At 40.9% G+C, this 6,652-nt stretch overlaps 1 pseudogene; it reads right to left on the reverse strand.

Moving 5' to 3' along the window:
- Positions 1 to 682: 682 nt before the first annotated feature.
- LOC114511382 lies at positions 683 to 6,198 on the reverse strand (annotated as a pseudogene).
- Between the last annotated feature and the right edge of the window lie 454 nt (positions 6,199 to 6,652).

Raw genomic sequence — 6,652 nt, forward strand, 5'->3', positions numbered from 1 at the left:
AGATGGGAGAAGGAAACTTTTTAATAAGAGTTGCTCAAAGGTTCACTTGCCTAAGGACCACACCCTCTCCTTTCTCCTTAAGCATTCTTTACCTCAGGCAAATACAAATTTTAAAAGTGTTTTCTAAAAATCACTAAAAGACTTAGCCATATGAATTAATGAACTGAACTTATTTCAATTGTAATAAATGAATGCTTTTCGCCTGTTGTACCTGTCTGATGGTTAAAATGTTATTTATTTACATTTTAAAATATATCATTATAATTTATTTGATGAGGTTTGTTCCACATCAGATTATACTTTAAAAGCAGTTATATGTCACCCTGACTGGTATGGCTCAGGTGGTTGGGCATCATCCTGCAGAATCCATCCCAGGTTCGATTCCTGGTCAGGGCACATGCCTAGGTTGCAGGTTCAGTTCCTGGTTGGGGCCTGTGTGAGAGGTAACCAATCAATATTTCTCTCTCACATCAATGTGACTCTCCCACTTGTTTTCCCTCCCTACCCATCTCTCTAAAAAATGAAATAAAAATATTAACACAGTTACGTGTATGTGATCTGAAGGGAATGATGTACGATCAATATGACTTTTCTTAAATGTTTTTTCATGGACTTCCCCTGCCTTCCTGTTTAGCAATGAAAGGCAATTCTATATTTATATGAACAACCTCTTTACAACTGCTTAAACAGAAAAATTAATATATAAATAGCACTGGGCATTTAGTGAAAAAGCCATAGGCCAGTAAGTTGAGTTGTGCAGTTGTGAAATGTGACATTCCAGAGGTTCCCACATGTCTTCGACTGCCTAAAGAGAGTCTGCTTTCCTGCTTACTTCAGCCTGCAAACCGGTAAGCTTCATTGATCTGATGAGCTGCCCAGTTAACATATTTTATGTTGTGCTTTTCTGTTTTTTGCACTTGCTTTCGAATTAGAAGCAATGTGACTTGTGCACATGTAAAGTCCAAACAAAGCTCTTTTATTTCTGTTGTTCAGTTTCAATGCCTGTGCAAAATACTTTCCTGAAATTTCAAGGTTTTCACGTTTACCTTGGGCATGTTTAAGTGCAGCATGCTGCTGACAGTACAAGTGGTTGTGTCGATAAGTCATCATAAGCTCCTGCAAACTAGAGGCTACTTTAGCACAGTCATGTTCAGTGATATAGAGCCCTGCAAGCTCATGCCAGGCTTCTTGGTCTCTGACGAATTGTCCCAGACCCTTGTTCAGTTCTTGAATGGTCTCCGGCTGTTTCTCCTGAGCTTTTCAAATGGCAATTTTAAGCGTTCTTGCAGCAGTGTTAGTTGATCTTCATGTACAGTTTGATCAGATAACTGCACAGCATCACGAATCTTTCCACGGCTTCAAATCTCATGCTTGACTCTGGGACTGCCAGAGAACTCTGTTCTCAGCTCCTGCAGACAAAACAATGCCAAGTCATCCCAACCACGGTTTAGAGCTGTGATCATCACCTGCTCATACAGCATCCAAACACATCTCCAAGCTACTAGTAGCATGTTCATAAATTAATTCCTCTCTGACTTCCACAACTTGCTATTTCATGAGTTTTTTTCCTCAATTTTTTCATTTCTTCACAATAAAAATACTGTTGTGTGACTGCTGAATAAAGAAAATTTGTAAGATCAGTTTCTGTCTCACTGTGGAAACACGGAGGAATGTATACGTTTTGATGTGTTATTGGAATTTGTAGTTTGCTCAACAAAGGCCCGCCGGCATTCGCAGGGCAGCTGTCAAGGTGTCTGCGGAGGGTTGTGCGCCCTCTGGAGGCCAAGAAGAGAAGCTTCTGTTTGACTCCAGCTTCGGAGGCCGTCCTGTTTTCTGGCAGGATGGAGAGCATCCCGCAGCCTTTGCTCCTCGGGCTTCAGTCCTCACGTCTCTTCTCATTCTGGCCTCTGCCTGTGTCTTATACAGATACGACGCTTCCATTCACTATAACCTAGGACGTTCTCCTGATCTCGATACTTAGTTTTATCGCATCTGCCAAGTCTCTGCTGTCATGTCAAAAACATTCACAGGTTCCAGGATGAGACACTGGGTATCTTTGGTAGCCATCATTCAGCCTACGAAGTACAAAAAGTACTTCGAAATTGTTCAGAATTCACATGTAAAATCTATTCCAAACACTACCCCACCCCGCCAAACTGTTAACTCGATCAGGTAAAATGTTGTCTCCTTATTTTCACATCTTTGTGCTGCTCACACACTGTGGAGGGTCCCCCTTGCCCCTCACTGCTCGCTGTCACACTGGACAGTCTGGCTGGAGGGCGGTGACGTGGCACGTTCACGGTGCTGGGTGCCACGGCCCTGTGGGAAGGGCAGACGTGTCTCCTGACTTCTTTATGGCTGAGCCTCCAGGAATAAAGCCATTACTGGAATCTAGACAAGAAGACTCACACATTTTGGTTCCCAACCATTTGATTATTTCACCTCCAAATACAAAGCCATGGAAGTTCTTAATGGATATCATGGCTTTATTTCTCATGGATGAGAGAAGGATGTTCCTAACAGACTAATGACATTTTCAAATAAAAAAGTCAAGGCTCTTCCTAAATCATATGTCTAATTGTTAATAGAAAGCTTGTTTGTATTTGCAGTGGGCAAGAGAGCTCCAGATTAGTTATTTACTTATATCTTAAAACAAGAATTTTTAAAAATTGATTTTAGAGAGAAAAGAAGGGAGAGAGAGAGAGAAAGAAAAAGAAACGTGGATGTGAGAGAATCATCAATCAGATGCCTCCTGTATGTACCTCAATTAGGGACTGAACCTACAACCTAGGGGTGTGTCCCTACTGGAGATGGAACCTGAAACCATTCCAGGTAGGGGATGATGCTCAAGCCAACCGAGACACCCAGCCTGGGTGAGGGCTCTGTTCTATACTGCCAGTGGGTGGGGAACAGTTTAAAAACAATATTATTTTTTAAGTGATGTGTTGGAAACCACTAGCAATGATTGTGGTTTAATTACTGCTTACAAATTGAGCAAAATATCTGCACAAGAAGATGGTCCTAAAAGTTTAAAAGACAAAATCACATTGAAAACAGATAGTGCTTGTGGATATACACTATTATTAATGTATTTAATGTAAACAAAATGTGAAATTGAAGATGGTTACAATGGCAAATTTTATTCATGTGTATTTTATCAAAATAAAAATAAAGCTAGAAAGAGAATAAAAATGACTCCCTCCTTCCTGCTATGGGATTCACACTTACAACTTAATAGAGAGTAAAAGGTTCAAGGTCAGTTGGCACTTGGAATATGACGTGCATTATTGGGAAGCTGAGAGATGACGTCTCAATCCGAATGTTTAGATTTAGTGCAGTTTGGAAAACTGAAGTAAATAAATTTAAAAATGGCCATAAATTGCCCTGGCTGGTGTAGCTCAGTGGATTGAGCGCGGGCTGGGAACCAAAGTGTCCCAGGTTCGATTCCCAGCCAGGGTACATTCCTGGGTTGCAGGCCATAACCCCCAGCAACCGCACATTAATGTTTCTCTCCCTCCCTCCCTCCCTCCCTCCCTCCCTCTCTCTCTCTCCCTCTCTCTCTCTCTCCCCCTCTCTTCCCTCCCTAAAAATAAATAAATAAAAAATCTTAAAAAAATTTTTTTAAAAAAAATGGCCATAAATTTAGCCAATTGTCACTTCTGGGTTCCAGGGAAAAGTTTGTGGCCAGGACTGTACACAGAGGGACTTCTGAATGCTGACAATGAACTGTTTCCTGACTGGGGTGGTTACCCAGGTGTTAGGTTGGTTATATTTCATCAGATCATGTGTATATGGTATGGACTTCCTCATGCTGTCTAAAAAAACTAGCTTATAAAATAATGTTTATGGTTGTGTTCCATAATCATCTTGGCTTTAAACGTGACTGCCTTATCCTTAGTATAAATAACATTTTTACAATAGCACTTTTACCCTTTCAAATTAATAAAGTCATCTATTAAAATAAGATTGTGTATTTTTAAACAATATAACAATTATTTCTATTTAAAAATGTAATACCTAGTTATAACAGTAATGAGTATTTACAAAGAAATTATCACATCTCCTTATTGATTGTGAAGACACGGCCCTTTGAAAAGTGTAATATTCTTTTAAATATTACCTTTCAGAATATCCAGATCATGTCCTATAGACAGTCAGCAGTCTTGCCTTTAATAGATGTGTTCTTTCCTGAGGAAGTGTAAAAATCTCATAGTGATGGCAATGACAGCGATAAGATTGTACATGCCAACTTGGATGTGTTTCAGAGTCATGATGTTCTGTAAAAAGAAGGGACACTGATCCGTGTGCCTAATCCACATAGTGTCTGTAGGTAAGTATAGGGGGTGACAGAACAGTCCCACTGAGTCCTGCACCTTGTGAAGTGACGAGTCAAATACAGGTCTGTTTACTCTCTGACACGCAAAGTGAGAACAGTGTAGATCTCCCAGGGTCATTCCTGAGAGGGACTGTAGAAAAGCATGAGAGGTCAGGAAGGTGAACCTTCCAAAAGGACCCCTGGAAACTTACCCAAGGTCTGGGGTTTTTATTACCTCGTGCAAAAATGTTTATTATCATGATTGGAGTTTGTCTTTCTCAGGTCCCTCATCATGTCAGACATGAAGCAATTTTAAGTTTGAGGTCTTTTGTTACATAGCAATGGATATCAGGAAGGAGGCCCGTCCTTACTTGATTACTATACATGGACAAGGCTGAAATTATTCACGTTATACAAACAGTGAAGCTGAAGGAGCTGTATTCACTTCCCAGCATACAATTATTCACAGGTGAATTAATTATTTCTTTTTTGAACAATAAGCACACATTCTTTTTTTTTATTGTTGTTCAAGTACAGTTGTTTTCATTTCCTTGCAACAACTCCCTGCTCCCAGTCCATCCCACCTCCTACCCTCAATTTTACCCCCAACCCCCATTGTCTTTGTCCATGGGTCCTCTATACGTGCTCCTTGAAAACCCCTCCCCTTCTTTCCCACATAATCCCCCTCTCTCTCCCCTGTGGTTACTGTCAGTTTGTTCTTTATTTCAATGTCTCTGGTTATATTTTATAAACAAATATTCTTAACAGGCTTATAGTTCTAAGGGACACAGAAGTGAACCTGACAGTCAGTGTTTTCATGGAGTTGATATTCTCATGGAGAGAGAGAGGCAATCCAGAAATAAACAAGCAGTATTTCAAGTGATGAGAAGCCCTCTAAACAATAATGAAGTGGAGTGAAGTAGATAGGGAGTAGGTGGGTTGGGGTTACTTTCTTATGTAAGATGGTCAGGGAAAACCTTGTGACTATGTGACATTTTAGCAAGACTAGAAAAGAGAGGAAGGGGTTATGGAGGTCTCTGGGGAAAGATTACAGTGATCCCTCACCTATTGACGGAGTTACATTCCAGAGACCCCTGAGATAGGTGAAAATCCTCAAAGCAGCGGCATTATATTTATTTTATTATTTATATATATTTTAAGGCTTTATAAGCCCTTCCTACACTCCTATAAACCTTTCCCACACTCTTATAAACACTCCATATGCTCTTAAACACTATCTACACTCTCAAACCTATGTAATTTTAACAACATATAAAATTCTCTATGGGTACTCACCAGTGAAGTATACTACAGCTTGAATGATGAAGATCATGAATTATGTAGCTGTGCAGTACTGATGGTGACAAAGGTGATGACGATGAGGTGAATGTACTGCACAGCCAAGAAGAGCATTACAGCTTTTCTGAAGGCACCACTTCATCAGGCACTTCATCAGGTGGTGCAGTATCTTTGCCCTGGGCCGTAACTTCTATTTTTGCTAAAGGCATAGGCGTAACTGATCTCTTCATCCGAGTGATGAACATATTCATTATTGTTTAGAGGGTTATGGGGAGTTGCTGGTGCTGCTTTTTATCCGCAAAGGCAGCGTCTCCATGCAGAGAAATGCTCTTGAGTCCAGAGAATCTCTGAAATTTGTCAAACCAGCCCTTGCTGGCATTGAATAGGGTTGGTCTGGTGGGAGAAGCACTTGAGGGTCCTGCTTCTGCATCATCGTCCTCGTCTTCATCCTTATCACCATCGTGAATGTTTGTGCTCTCTGCAAAACTATCATAAAATTTCTTGGCCTTCATCCAGATGGTGTTGGTATCCAGCAAGATATTCTTCCTGTAGTCATTTGTCCACAGGGCCCATGCAGACTCCATCCTCACAATGGCCTTATTGCGGAAAGTGACCACCCTCTTTGTAGTCTTCTTAAAAGTCATTGCTGCCATAGACCTAATATTCTTCTCATCTTTCTTTGTGTATCGAACAGTAGATTCGTTGGTCCCATAATGGTGGCCTACAGCCACGTAGCTTTTGCCTTCCTCTAACATTTCGAGAAGTTCCACCTTTTCTTTGATGGTAAGCATATCCCTCTGGCACTTAGGTTCACTGCCAGAAGCCTTAGAAGGCACAGAACGTTTGGGTGGCATTGTAGGGCTTGAAATAAATTCAAACTTTTATGAAAATTCCATAAAAACACAACACCGCAGAGCAACACTACACTCAGTGATCAGATGTCAATGTGAAGTGGACAAGGAGAGACACTGAACATATGGGCACAGTTTGGGAGAGCAAACAGACCGATGGTACGATCACCGAGCCAATCAGCGCTCA

Source organism: Phyllostomus discolor, chromosome 12 (genome assembly GCF_004126475.2).
Source record: "Phyllostomus discolor isolate MPI-MPIP mPhyDis1 chromosome 12, mPhyDis1.pri.v3, whole genome shotgun sequence".
In the NCBI taxonomy this organism is placed as follows: domain Eukaryota; kingdom Metazoa; phylum Chordata; class Mammalia; order Chiroptera; family Phyllostomidae; genus Phyllostomus; species Phyllostomus discolor.